Source organism: Petromyzon marinus, unplaced genomic scaffold (assembly GCF_048934315.1).
Source record: "Petromyzon marinus isolate PM22_M1 ecotype Great Lakes invasive population unplaced genomic scaffold, UKy_Petmar_22M1.pri1.0 PM_G_Scaffold_15, whole genome shotgun sequence".
NCBI classification, from domain to species: domain Eukaryota; kingdom Metazoa; phylum Chordata; class Hyperoartia; order Petromyzontiformes; family Petromyzontidae; genus Petromyzon; species Petromyzon marinus.
In genome coordinates this window covers 1,391,709-1,407,500 of record NW_027422706.1, presented here as the reverse complement: position 1 = coordinate 1,407,500, position 15,792 = coordinate 1,391,709, and positions in this window count along the sequence as shown.

Here is a 15,792-nt window from a genome sequence, read left to right as displayed (position 1 = left end):
TGTGTGTGTGTAACATAGTCACAGCCTGTATGTGTGTGTGTAACATAGTGGCATCCTGTGTGTATGTGTGTGTGTAACATAGTCACATCGTGTGTGTGTGTGTAACATAGTCACATCCTGTGTGTGTGTGTGTAACATAATCACATCCTGTGTGTGTGTAACATAATCACATCCTGTATGTGTGTGTGTAACATAATCACATCCCGTAGCTGTGTGTGTGTGTAACAGTCACATCCTGTGTGTGTGTGTGTGTAACATAATCACATCCTGTATGTGTGTGTGTAACATAATCACATCCCTGTAGCTGTGTGTGTAACATAGTCACATCCTGTTTGTGTGTGTGTGTAACATAGTCACATCCTGTTTGTGTATGTGTAACATAGTCACATCCTGTATGTGTGTGTGTAACATAATCACATCCTGTGTGTGTGTAACATAGTCACATCCTGTGTGTGTAACATAGTCACATCCTGTATGTGTGTGTAACATAGTCACATCCTGAAGCTGTGTGTGTAACATAGTCACATCCTGTTTGTGTGTGTGTGTAACATAGTCACATCCTGTTTGTGTATGTGTAACATAGTCACATCCTGTATGTGTGTGTGTAACATAATCACATCCTGTGTGTGTGTAACATAGTCACATCCTGTGTGTGTAACATAGTCACATCCTGTATGTGTGTGTAACATAGTCACATCCTGAAGCTGTGTGTGTGTAACATAGTCACATCGTGTGTGTGTGTAACATAGTCACGTCCTGAAGCTGTGTATGTGTGTCACATAGTCACGTCCTGAAGCTGTGTGTGTGTGTAACATAGTCACATCGTGTGTGTGATGTGTGTGTAACATAATCACATCCTGTGTGTGTGTGTGACATAGTCACATACTGTGTGTGTGTAACATAGTCACATCCTGTATGTGTGTGTAACATAGTCACATCCTGTGTGTGTGTGTAACATAATCACATCCTGTATGTGTGTGTAACATAGTCACATCCTGTATGTGTGTGTGTAACATAATCACGTCCTGTATGTGTGTGTGTAACATAGTCACATCCTGTATGTGTGTGTGTAACATAATCACATCGTGTGTGTGTAACATAATCACATCCTGTATGTGTGTGTAACATAGTCACATCCTGTATGTGTGTGTGTAACATAATCACGTCCTGAAGCTGTGTATGTGTGTGTAACATAGTCACATCCTGTATGTGTGTGTAACATAGTCACATCCTGTATGTGTGTGTGTAACATAGTCACGTCCTGAAGCTGTGTGTGTGTAACATAGTCATGTCCTGTATGTGTGTGTGTAACATAGTCACATCCTGTGTGTGTGTGTGTAACATAATCACATCGTGTGTGTGTGTAACATAGTCACATCCTGTGTGTGTGTGTGTAACATAATCACATCCTGTATGTGTGTGTGTAACATAGTCACATCCTGTGTGTGTGTGTGTGTAACATAGTCACATCCTGTATGTGTGTGTGTAACATAGTCACATCGTGTATGTGTGTGTGTAACATAGTCACGTTATGTGTGTGTGTAACATAGTCACGTCGTGTGTGTGTGTGTAACATAGTCACATCCTGTATGTGTGTGTAACATAATCACATCCTGTATGTGTGTGTAACATAGTCACATCCTGTATGTGTGTGTGTGTAACATAATCACGTCCTGAAGCTGTGTGTGTGTGTGTAACATAGTCACGTCCTGAAGCTGTGTGTGTGTGTAACATAGTCACGTCCTGTATGTGTGTGTGTGTGTAACATAGTCACGTCCTGAAGCTGTGTGTGTGTGTAACATAGTCACGTTCTGAAGCTGTGTGTGTGTGTAACATAGTCACGTCCTGTGTGTGTGTGTGTGTAACATAGTCACATCCTGTATGTGTGTGTGTGTAACATAATCACATCCTGTGTGTGTGTGTGTAACATAGTCACATCGTGTGTGTGTGTGTAACATAATCACATCCTGTATGTGTGTGTAACATAGTCACATCCTGTGTGTGTGTAACATAATCACATCCTGTATGTGTGTGTAACATAGTCACATCCTGTGTGTGTGTGTAACATAATCACATCCTGTATGTGTGTGTAACATAGTCACATCCTGTGTGTGTGTGTGTAACATAGTCACATCCTGTATGTGTGTGTAACATAGTCACATCCTGTATGTGTGTGTAACATAGTGACATCCTGTGTGTATGTGTGTGTGTGTAACATAGTCACATCCTGTGTGTGTGTGTGTAACATAGTCACAACCTGTATGTGTGTGTGTGTAACATAATCACATCCTGTGTGTGTGTGTAACATAGTCACATCGTGTGTGTGTGTAACATAGTCACATCCTGTGTGTGTGTGTAACATAATCACATCCTGTGTGTGTGTGTAACATAATCACATCCTGTATGTGTGTGTGTGTAACATAATCACATCCTGTGTGTGTGTGTGTAACATAGTCACATCCTGTATGTGTGTGTGTGTAACATAATCACATCCTGTGTGTGTGTGTAACATAGTCACATCCTGTGTGTGTAACATAGTCACATCCTGTATGTGTGTGTGTAACATAGTCACATCGTGTGTGTGTGTAACATAATCGCATCCTGTGTGTATGTGTGTGTAACATAGTCACATCGTGTGTGTGATGTGTGTGTAACATAATCACATCCTGTGTGTGTGTAACATAGTCACATCCTGTGTGTGTGTAACATAGTCACATCGTGTGTGTGATGTTTGTGTAACATAGTCACATCCTGTATGTGTGTGTAACATAGTCACATCCTGAAGCTGTGTGTGTCACATAGTCACGTCCTGAAGCTGTGTGTGTGTGTAACATAGTCACATCGTGTGTGTGATGTGTGTGTAACATAATCACATCCTGTGTGTGTGTGTAACATAGTCACATACTGTGTGTGTGTAACATAGTCACATCTTGTATGTGTGTGTAACATAGTCACGTCCTGAAGCTGTGTGTGTGTGTAACATAGTCACATCCTGAAGCTGTGTGTGTAACATAGTCACGTCCTGAAGCTGTGTGTGTGTGTAACATAGTCACATCCTGTGTGTGTGTGTAACATAATCACATCGTGTGTGTGTGTAACATAATCACATCCTGTATGTGTGTGTAACATAGTCACATCCTGTATGTGTGTGTGTAACATAGTCACGTCCTGAAGCTGTGTATGTGTGTGTAACATAGTCACATCCTATATGTGTGTGTAACATAGTCACATCCTGTATGTGTGTGTGTAACATAGTCACGTCCTGAAGGTGTGTGTGTGTAACATAGTCATGTCCTGTGTGTGTGTGTGTAACATAATCACATCCTGTGTGTGTGTGTGTGTAACATAGTCACATCCTGTGTGTATGTGTGTAACATAATCACATCGTGTGTGTGTGTGTAACATAGTCACATCCAGTGTGTGTGTGTGTGTAACATAGTCACGTTCTGAAGCTGTGTATGTGTGTGTAACATAGTCACATCCTGTATGTGTGTGTGTGTGTAACATAATCACATCCTGTATGTGTGTGTGTAACATAGTCACATCCTGTGTGTGTGTGTAACATAGTCACATCCTGTGTGTGTGTGTGTAACATAGTCACATCCTGTGTGTGTGTGTAACATAGTCACTGTGGGGGCTACCGTCCCCCGCCATCACTGAATTGTCGGGGCCGTTGCCCACCGACTCCCCCGTTCCATTCATACCGCTACCTCCCCGGCTGCTCTGTCAGGTCCAGACTACCGACCCCTAATGCCTCGCCCCCCTGTACCTCTGCCTGGGATGTCGACCGCGTTTGCGTAGCTTAATAAACGGCTCGTACGCTTTGCGCTCGCGATGCGCTACCCTGTTCAACGCCGGCGTGTCGCGGTGAGCGCGCTCGCAAAGCAAAACCCCGTCCTGCACGGGAATAAACAGGCACGGCGCGCCCCCGTGGGATTCCCTCCCACCTACGCTCCACGCGCTTAAGCAAAAACAACCACGCCGCAATTACTTTGCTCCGATTTAACGGGCTGTTTACACAGCTGCGTATTCACACACGCCAGGCGCTTAATTCGCTATTAGACAATAGCGCGAGTGCGCGACCACCACCCCGTCACACAGGCGCGCAAGCGCAAAGCGCTACTGTAGGCTATTGCGCAGGTACACGAGCGCTGGGCACCACCGAAGATATTCGTGTAGGTACGCGCGCGCTGAACAATACTGTAAACGACCGTACAGGTACCGGCACTAAGCACGTTCTACTCCCTTATTCGCTGCAAACAGCCGCGTATGCGCGAACACAAAACACTCTGTACACACTCGTACCGGTATGCGAACACCAAACACTCCGTCTCCCTCCTCGCACTCACAGTGACCACGACACAGCTTTATCCTATTAGTGGTTTTATTCCCCGCGAGTATCGAACTAGACTGTGCGTGTCAGTACGGACCAGCAGGACAGGTCTAACCTATCTCGCTACTGCCTGATACTTAATGGACCTGTCTGCCCTCTATTTTCTCTCCGAATTTCGTCCCTTTGTCTTACCTCTCTCCCTCGTACTTACGGTCCGACCTCGCAGCGATGGAGGTCGCGGATAGATGATGCTGTAAACAGAATCTGGCTGTTCTCTGCCCCATCTCACGGACGTGCGAGTAACAGTCAGGTGACGGCTCCCCGATCCCTCCCTCCTGTTGATCTCCAGTCAAGTAAAAAAATGGCCCCTTGCTTCCCCAAAGCATCCCCTTTTATGCTCCTTTCAAAGCCCTCGCAGCGCCCATCCGCGGTGCATCACGGGTCAGGCCGTTAATCCGCGGTGCATCATGGGTAGGGCCGTTAATCCGCGGTGCATCATGGGTAGAGACGCTAGCCCGCGGTGCACCATGGGTAGAGACCCTTAACCCACGCTGCCCCGCTCCCCACCTGTCTGCTGGTCCGCGTGTGTCCTGGGCATCTCCTCAATGCGGTTCTCAGCGAGTTCTCCGTGGTCATTTAATTCTAAGTTAAGCCACGGCGCCGCAGTGCCATTTGGCCTGGGGGGGGGGGGGGGGTGCCTGCCAATTCCCTGACCCTGAGAAACCGTGGAGCACCCCCACCCCCACGAGGGGGCCTCTCGGGTAAAAATTCAGGGCAGGTGCCCCCCTCCCTCCCCATGAGGCCCTACTTGAGTGTGTGTGTGTTAAGGTGGGGGGGGGGGGGGTGGCGGTTGAAGTGCTGTGATGGGAGCCGGGTGGCTTCTCGGTCGCAGCAGCACAGCGACGGCCCCTATTTCGACGGAGCGGCTTCGCTGTTGTGACACAACAATTACATCCAGCATCATCGGGCAATTCACCAGAATGGTAAAGCCCTCGCTTGCTCCCAGTCTTAAATAGAGCAGCAGGCTGACGTCATCATTTAACTCATATCAGGTGCAGTGATTAGAGGCGGATGGGGGGTATTGTAATTATATAATCGATTGGTAATCAGTCAATGGTTATAATTAGTAATGAGTTGTAGATTAGTAATTAGTTGTAATGTGTGTTATTGTGATTATATGCTACGTTAGTAATCCGTTTATTAGTATGTGTTTCCCCCATAAGGAATTGTAATATGTATTATTTAATAATACATATTACCGCACTAAGCCTGTAGCTGTCAGAGCGATTAAAGTTATTTCTATTCCTCTCAATTTCAATGGATTCTCTAATTAGTCTTTGCCAGTAATAATTAGTTTTACACAACACTTCAACGTTATCAAAATCAATTCAGTGTCCTTGTTGAAAAGCATGTTCTGCCACTGCCGACAGTTGTGTATGAGATAATTTAATATTTCTTTGATGTTCTTTTAGTCTTATGCTGATGTTACACCGGTTGATAATTTAGGTAATGCGTCTTTAGTGCAAGATACTAGTTTTTTAATTTTGTGTACTGTACCAAATCATACTGTAATGTTTTGCTTTTGCAAAACACGGGCTAATTTGTCAGTTACTCCTGAGATATATAGAATATTTATTGTTTTAACAATCTGATCGCTTTCAGCAGTATTGCTTTGCGATCGTGATTTGGCATTCAGTGCACTGTTAATTTGAGCATTATTGTAGCAATTCTGTCGTAGTGCTTCTGTAGAGGTGTTAACTACGCGCTGTTGCGTAACCTGCATTGCCACCAGGGCAGTGCAGCATTACCCCTGGGTAAAACGGTTGGGGTCAGTTGAGGTGAAACGGATCGTGGCCAGGGTTTGGTGCGAACCAATCAGACGGTTCCACGTGGGAATGTATGATTGGTTCTACCCGGCCACGAAGGGGTATAAGACGGGTGACCCAACGGACCTCGGGGAGTTATCTCCCTGCACGAAGATAGAAGACTGGGCTGAAGCCTAGCTAGGACCCTGGACCAGCCTTTCAGCCCTTCTAAGGGCTAAGGCTCGGCATACCCAGTGGTCAGGACCCACCGGGCCAGCGGTGGGTCAGATAGCCTCCCCTAGGTCCTAGCCGGAGGACTAGGATAGCGGTAGACGTGTGAGTCCTGCCAAGTCCGGAGGTTGTACCTCCTTAGGTATCAAGGAGGTTAGCGGTAGACGTGTGAGTCCCGCCAGGTCCGGAGGCTGTACCTCCCTAGGGTATCGGGTGAGGGGACCGAATATCCCTCTGTGTGTGTTAAGCGTTGTATAAGGAAATAATACAATAAACAGAGTGTGCCTCCTAAAAAAGTTTGCTCGTCCTTACAACACTGCAACTGGTGTCAGAAGTGGTTGGAAATGGAAACCAGAAGTTCAGCCCACACGCGGAGCCAGAACGAAGATAACGCTGCCTCACCTGCAAGCACCGCCAGCTCCGCTGAAAACGCTGCCACGTTGACAGCCGCCCAGCCACCGGTTGAGCAGCCAGCCGGTCGCTCCCCCTGCCATGGGGGACGGACTCAGGGCAGCACACGGCCGTCTCGCTCAACTCGTACATGCCGCGGCCTCCATTCTCGAAGAGATCAACTTGGAGGTCGCGAGAAGGCCGAGTCAACCGCCGGCAGACATTCCCGCCATCGGCCGGGGCGGACATTTTGATTTTCCCGCCGGAGAACCACGTGATCCCGCCGGAAGCGGAAGCCAGGGGCATCCTGGGAACGCGAGGGGCCAATCACAACCCACAACGTCATCGGCACGCGACGCTGCGAATTCAAGTTCCTCAGCGGACGCCGCGTCATCACTGTACCGACATGGTACAGTAGACTCTATCGGCCGGGAAATCACCGATCTCCGGCTCGAGATGGTGCAAGCTGAGGGGGAGACGACGTCCGCCCTCCAACAACGCCTGCCCATCTTCCGGGAATTCTCATCTGAAGGGGGTGACTGGGCGGCGTTCCAGCATCGCTTCCTGAGCCACCAAGAGATGGTGGGCTGGTCGGACGCACAGGCACGAAAGGGCGACTCTTCAATCGGCCCTCCGACGGATGTCCGACGTCTACGGGCCTCCATCCAACGTCCGCAGCCGATTTTACGACAGGCGACGCCGCCCTAAAGAGTCTCCGTTGGCATTCCGGACCGCTCTACTGGCGATGGCAAGAGCGGGTTACCCTCGCATGGATGACGAGGCCATCGACCCCATCGTTCTCCAGAAGATGCTGGAGCTGGCGCGCGAGCTGCGCATCGTCATCCAAGCAGTGGACGACGACAGTATGTGCTCGCTACGAGCCGCTCGGTGCATCCACGCACATCTGCTGCTCCACACGGAATCGACCATCGCGCCTCGGCTTCGACGTCGGAGCCTGCCAGCAGGGACGCCGAGTTCTCCCCCGACCGGGCCTTCATGGCGACCAGGTCAACGGGCCGGCGATCGTCAGACCACGCTGGTCGCCGCAACGACCAGCAGCGGGGACGGCCTGCTCCACGCGGCGACGTGACGTGCTTCAACTGTGGCCAACGAGGCCACATCTCCTCTGACTGCCGTGCGCCTCGACGACGCCCCTCCGCATCCCGGGGCCAGGACTACAGGACGTCCACGGCATCGCGGCAAAACCAGGCAAGTTGCGACGCCTCTCACGCTCGGCCCTCATTCACACCATACACACTGCAACGCACCATAAGAAGGGCTCGCGATTCGGCGTGTGATGGGGGGTATTCTGGCGTTTGTTCGCGGCCACTCGGACCTGGGCAGTGGTCTGAGTTGGCCCATAGGGTAGTCGCGGCGACGGCAGGTTCGTCCGTGGTTGTAGGATCAATCGAGGGTGTGGAATTTCGCGTGTTGGTCGATACTGGTGCGTTGGCTACGATCATTTCGGATTTGATTTACAATATACTGCCCGTACGATGCCGCCCCTTGGAATGGGTTTCTATCCCGTGTTTCGCCGCTAATGGCAGTTCACTTGGCATTATTGGGCAAATTCGGGCGCAAATTTCGATTGGAGACATTAAATTGGCAGGGCCTATTTTGGTCTCTTCTTCCCTCGCCGTGCCGTGTTTGTTAGGCACTGATTTTCTCGCAAAAATGCCTATTAAGATCTTTGTAGATCAAGGCTGCATCGAACTCCCGTCGGGTCGACGGATGGCGTTCTTGCCCACACCCTCACATCCGCGCATGGCTAGTGCCTCGGTGCAGGCGTTTGTCGCGAGCACAGTCCGCATTCCGCCAGGGACACAAATGCTCGTGCCCTTGCAACTTAAAAAGCCGCTAGCCCCGGAGGCCTTGGCACATGGCATTTTGCTGGGGCCTTCAAACGCAGCTGCTAAGGGGTTAGATTTGGTGGCTGCACAGACCCTCGTAGCAGCCGACAGGGAGCTGTTCTTGCAGGTTTTGAATGTCGGATTGTCCACAACCGTCATTTCGCAAGGAACTGTGTTCGCTCACGCGACCCCGGTGCCGTTGGGGACCGGAGTCGTGGGACACGTGCATGACACGCCGCAGGTCCCACCTCCTTCCGAATCGGATGAGAGATGGTTGGACGCGCTCTGCACAGACACGGGTGATCTGTCTCATTCGCAGCGAATTAAATTGCGCGCTCTTCTGCGAGAATTTTCCGATGTCTTCAGTAAATCTAAATTTGATATTGGCTGCACCAAGCTGCTGCGTCACCACATTGATACTGGTGACGCTGCCCCGATTCGACAAAACCCGTTTCGGCTTAGCCCGGCGGAGAAACAGCATGTTAAATCGGCTGTGGATGACATGCTGAAGGCCGATATAATTTCTCCCTCCACTAGTCCCTGGGGTGCTCCAATAGTGCTGGTCAAAAAGCACAATGGCAGTCTCCGTTTTTGCGTTGATTTTCGGCGCCTAAATAAAATCTCGGTAGCGGACGCCTACCCTCTCCCTCGTATAGACGAGTCATTGGATGCCCTGGCAGGGGCGCACTATTTCTCCACCTTGGACCTTCTGTCGGGGTTTTGGCAACTCCCCCTCGACGAATCATCAAAACCTAAGACTGCTTTTCGGACACCACAGGGCCTTTTCGAGTTTAATAGATTGCCCATGGGTCTCCACTCGGCCCCAGCGACGTTCCAGAGGCTCATGGAGCTGGTCCTCGCTGGGCTCCAGTGGGACTCATGTCTCATTTATCTTGACGACGTCATCGTCTTTAGCCGCACGTTCGGCGAACACATCGAACGGTTGCGTGCTGTCTTCTTGAAAATGCGGGCCGCTAACTTGAAATTCAAGCCGCAGAAGTGTCACCTTCTGCGTGAGTCTGTGCGCTATCTGGGGCACAGTTAACCGCTCGGGTATCTCTACCGACCCTGAAAAAACCAAATGTGTTCAACATTGGCCGACCCCTACATCTGCGGGCGATGTTCGTAGTTTTATTGGTTTTGCGTCGTACTACCGCCGGTTTGTTGCTGGCTTCGCGACGATTGCCAAGCCGCTCCACGCCCTTACGTCAAAAGGGGTGGCGTTTCATTGGGGGGACGCAGAACAGGCTGCGTTCGACTCCTTGCGGAACGCGCTCGTGACGGCACCGTCCCTTGCGTACCCCGATTTTTCCGTGCCATTCGTGTTGGACACCGACGCTAGCAATACGGGGATTGGGGGTGTTCTGTCCCAAAAAGTTGATGGCATTGAAAGGGTTGTTGCCTATGGTAGCAGAGTCTTGTCTCTTGCTGAACAAAGATACTGTGTGACCAGACGTGAGCTGCTGGCCATTGTTTTTTTTATTCAGCAATACAGGCCGTACCTGTATGGTCAGCATTTTACCGTGCGATCTGATCATTCGGCTTTACAGTACGCTCTGCGGGTTGACCAACCGTCCGGGCAGCTTTCTCGGTGGCTCGAAGTCCTTCAGGACTACGATTTCAATGTCACTTACCGTAGGGGTGCACAACACACGAATGCCGATGCGTTGTCTCGCCTTCCGCCGGCTCAAAAATGTGCGTATTTTTTGGGCTCGGGCCGTTGTAAGCCGCCATTGCCTGCACAGGTTGCGCCTCTCACAACGGTGTCAGCCACGCTTCCCGCCGCCTCAGCGCCGATGTTCGATCATGCAGATCCAATGGCCAGTGACGATTTGCTGGAGCTAACTTTGGCCGAATGGGGTCGGCACCAGGGCGAGGACATGTCGTTTTTGAGGTTGCGTCGCCACGCGAATAATGCGGTTCCAAGACAGGGCAAATTTAATTCATTTGTCATGAAGCACGGCTTGTTGATGCATTGGGATGCTGACTCGTGTCAACATAAAATCGTCGTGCCATCCGCCTTGCGATGCAAGGCCGTATGGGCGGCGCATGAGCGTTTATTGCACCTGGGTGTTCATAAGACCATTGGGTTGTTGCGGTTGCAATTTTTCTGCCCGGGCATGCTGCGCGACGTCACTGACATTTTGCTGGGATGCACCCATTGTGCGCAACGTAAACCGCCGGCTAAACTGGCATGTCCACCCCTGCAACCCATTTCGGTCTCTCGTATAAATGAGTTGGTGGCTCTCGATATTTTGGGCCCTTTTCCTACTACGCCACGGGGTAATAAATACCTTCTGGTTGGGGTAGAGTATTTTACACGGTGGCCTATGGCCTGGGCCCTCCCCAACCAGTCGGCGGCGGCCGTTGTGGACGCCTTTGTTCAGGGCTACGTCCTGGACAAGGGCGCACCAGAACGGTTGCTGACCGATCAGGGAAGAAATTTTCCGGGAGCCTTGCTGAATGATGTGTGCCGCCTGTTGGGCACTAAGAAAGTGCGCACTTCACCCTACCATCCTCAGACCGACGGCATGGTGGAGCGCCTTCATAGAACTCTCACCGCTATGTTATGCCATCAGGTCGATGAATCCCACCTCGATTGGGAGTTGCAGGTTCCGGGGGTGCTCGCCGCATACCGTATGGCACCTCACGCGGCGACGGGATTTTCCCCGTTCTTTCTAATGTACGGCAGGGATGCCTTTCCTCCCACCGACGTTCGGCTGGAAATCGAACAGCCACCGCAAAAGTCAAAGCTCGTTGACCACTTGCGATTAAACCTCCGTAAGTTGGCCGAGGCACGGGAGGCCGCCATTGAAAATTCGGCTTCCCGCCAACGGGCGAATTTGCGACTGCGTGACCCCCGGACGTACACGCATCGGTGGGCACCGGGAGACAGGGCATGGCTCCACTGCCCCCAGGTGCCGGTGTCCACGTCGGCCAAACTCCTCAGACCATGGCGAGGCCCGGTTGAGGTAGTGGAAGTCCTGCGTCCCCAATTTGTTAAAATTAGCTGGGGACAGCGTCGCTGGTGCGTTCACCCCTCTCGGTTAAAACCCTTCGTCACGCCACGCATCCCTCCACAACACGCACGACACGGGGGCCGAGTGCGCGACGCGTCCGACGAGCCGGATGTTGCCCCGTTGGTGCCTAACCCACAGCGCAGGCGTGTCAGTCCTCCTGCAGATGACGCGGGAGTGACGGCTCCATGCAGGCCATGTTCGGCCTCAATGGACCGTGGAGCAGCGGGTGTCCCCGTGGAGATGCCTAAAGGCCCACCGGATGCTCTGGCTCATCCTCCTCCTTCCCTTGTGCCGCCGACAAAGCCTGCCATCCCCTACGATGGTCCCGCGAAACACACGCGCGCGAAATCTCGCCGGTAGTTATAATTTTTTTTGGCATGTCTAGTGCCTTGTACATACGTTATGTTGTTAAGGGGGGTATTTATAGGGGTTTTATTGTTCTTGTTGTTCGTGAGGCACACTCACAATTATTCTACCGTTGGTAATTTCGGAGTTTCCCATTGTTGCAGCCGGGACGGCTGGAGCTTCCGAAGGAGGGGGTGATGTAGAGGTGTTAACTACACGCTGTTGCGTAACCTGCATTGCCACCAGGGCAGTGCAGCATTACCCCTGGGTACAACGGTTGGGGTCAGTCGAGGTGAAACGGATCGTGGCCAGGGTTTAGTGCGAACCAATCAGACGGTTCCACGTGGGAATGTATGATTGGTTCTACCTGGCCACGAAGGGGTATAAGACGGGTGACCCAACGGACCTCGGGGAGTTCTCTCCCTGCACGAAGATAGAAGACTGGGCTGAAGCCTAGCTAGGACCCTGGACCAGCCTTTCAGCCCTTCTAAGGGCTAAGGCTCGGCATACCCAGTGGTCAGGACCTACCGGGCCAGCGGTGGGTCAGATAGCCTCCCCTAGGTCCTAGCCGGAGGACTAGGATAGCGGTAGACGTGTGAGTCCCGCCAGGTCCGGAGGCTGTACCTCCCTAGGGTATCGGGTGAGGGGACCGAATATCCCTCTGTGTGTGTTAAGCGTTGTATAAGGAAATAATACAATAAACAGAGTGTGCCTCCTAAAGAAGTCTGCTCGTCCTTACAACACTACATAATTACTAGCGAAACGTCGTACTCAGATTGTAAATGTTGTGATTGTGCGCTCCAACGCTCCGATGTGCTGTACCAGTAACGAATTGGCACGTTCTGTTCACGTGACAAACCTTACTTATTGGCTGTGTCGGGTGGTGGCGGGTTTAACGACACAACATTTATATATTGACACGATCTAACGCAAAAAAATCTGTATTATGGGATGATATTGGTCACGAAAGCCTACCACGTGTTAAACCAAATACAAGGCAGTTTACATTTTGATTTAAAGCTTTCGTGACTGCAGGGATTAATATTCTTGGTTCTTTTGGTAAAGTCACCACGTAGAAGGGAAACAATAAAATAATAAAAATATAAAACAATAAAATTCTCACGAAGTTTCGACTGCAACACAAGCAATCATCATCAGGTGTGAAAACCACAGCAAGAAAATTTGAAAAAAATTGCGTTTGTTTTTAACGTTTACGGTGACTTTCAGACCGCATCCATTATTTTCGTCTCCTCCCCTCCTCTTTTCCGAACATAGATGGACTCGTCCATCTGAATCACTGCCAAATCGCTCTCCGTGGTGCTAACGTTAAAAATAACCGCCACTTTTTTCAAAATTTCTTGCTGTGGTTTTCACACCTGATGATGATTGCTTGTGTTGCAGTCGAAACGTCATGAGGATTGTATTGTTTTATATTTTTATTATACTGGTAGGAACGAAGTTGTAAACTGAGTGTACCAGCCTGCAATAGATTAATGTGTCCGTCCGTCCGTCCCCTTTCAATACTTTAACGAAGTGAAATCTCGTGCTGTTGGGTGTAAAATCAGCAATAGACAGCGCAGAGACTTGATATGTCTTATTGCACCCAACATTTGGGAGTAACAATGTCATCAAATTGCGCAAAATTCCAATGTTCCTACCAGCCCACCCTGCAGGGACCTGTTTTTGTTGTGTCTCTTCTACGCGGTGGTGACTTTACCGAAAGAACCAGGAATACAAGGCAGTTTGTTCATATTATTTAAATCACGTACAATTTGTCAAAAAAATACGAAGTGTTTTCTTGCTCACGTAAAAAGCATCGAGTGACTCTCATCACCAATGCCAGCAACCAAACAAGGTGAAATTTCCACATTCCCATAATAGGGGGCTACGTTTGTTCACAGGATGAAAACTTTTCAATCATCATCATCATCAGCAGCTATGCCCAAATAACCCAGAATGTACCCGATCTAGTCAAATCCTGGAAGATAATCAGGTTTTAACTTGGATGTTGCTGGCGCAGTGCTGACCACACGCATAGCAGGTTGGCATGGGCAGCTGCAGGGGTGCAAGGTGGTCAGCTGAAGGATCCATTGTTGTACTGTACTTATATGCTCTACTCGCACTTGTGCCCATCCATTTTGTGTTCCGCTTTCTGTCTCGCAGTGAAATTCCCAACGTGTGCGATTGTTACATTTGATTTGTCAGTGTGAGTTCCGTTCCTGATCATTGTTTCTGATCACTCGCAAGACAATTGAGAGATGGACATTGGAAGGCCTTCTTCCAGAAGCGGATAGAGAATGACTTTGATGATAAGTCATTTGACTCTCAATTCTATTTCACATTTGCTTGGTTATGGTATTTACTAAAATGCAAAATAACCCTCGAAGCTTTGTTTATCATTCAAATAATTTGAAACGAGCATGCAACCAAGATTTTGCTGCATATTGTTTTATTTGCATATTTCATTTATAGGCTGCTATATACTGGTGGGGAGGTGGAAAGGGAGAAGTGGGGGGGGGGGGATTGGGAGGATTTGTGTGCTGGGGGGTGGGCAGAAGCTTGTGCAAGCTGTTTTTTCTACATAACTCAATTTACTTTCTTTCATTTGTCAAACTTGCAACATTTAAATTGTTGATTTAAAGCTTTCGTGACTGCAGGGATTCATATTCTTGGTTCTTTCGGTAAAGTCACCACCACGTAGAAGGGAAGACAATAAAATAATAGAGAATTTTATTGTTTTATATTTTTATTATTTTATTGTTTCCCTTCTAGCGAGAATTTTATTGTTTTATATTTTTATTATTTGATTGTTTCCCTTCTACGTGACTTTACCGAAAGAACCAAGAATTTGCAACATTTAGTTGATATACTAAGCGACCTCTCACGGTCTTTACATAACGTCTTGACATGTAACCTACTCTGATCATTTGTCCCCAAGTTAAAATCTCCCTAAATGCATGGAAATAATTTGACACAGCACCCACGACCACTGAAAATAAGAATGCTTGATTAAAGCACTGATGTGCGTTTATTGTTGTAACTGTTGACGATGAAAAAAAAAGCAATTCGAGCACAAAGCAACACATGGATGCACATGCAATCAGGGAATCATGTCGCAGCTCCGATTATAGGACGGTTGGCTACGTACGGTGTGAAAGACGTTCTCCACGCATACTAAATTTAAGGTGAAAAAAATATTAACAGATGTGCACACGTATGTATTAGAATGTGAATCAATTATTGCATTATCCAGTTCATATCATGTACTCGGCAATGACACACAATGTTTGCTTTGTGATTGTATATTATGGATATTTTTTGGTCTATAATACGGTATCTTCCTCCACATTTTCAATAAGCTAAGCAATGAGAGATCAGCACATATAAATCATTAAAAGATCATTGTTTACCCAAGCTCATATTTAGTGTATCGTGATGTTGATGAAGATATATTATTGTTGTTACATGCAAGTGCTGTTGCTGAACAACTGAGAGATCAAAACAATGTCAATTAGCAAATTAATCTCCTGAACAACACCATATGGTGGGACCAGAATTATTTGTAAAGTAACCATTGTTAACAGGCATAGCAGTCAAAGAATGTAACGCATCAGTTGGGAGATGGAGCAATGAAATCAGCTCGTGTGCAGGTCATAGTTGGATTATTACATCATAGCATCGTCAAAGGTGGTGGGTTGGGGAGGCCTCCATTCATTGACCATGGCTGATGATGATGACGATGATGATATATAAAGGTGTCTCAGTTTTATTTTTGTATTATTTTCCATTAAAAAAAGTAAATACTGCATATCAACATT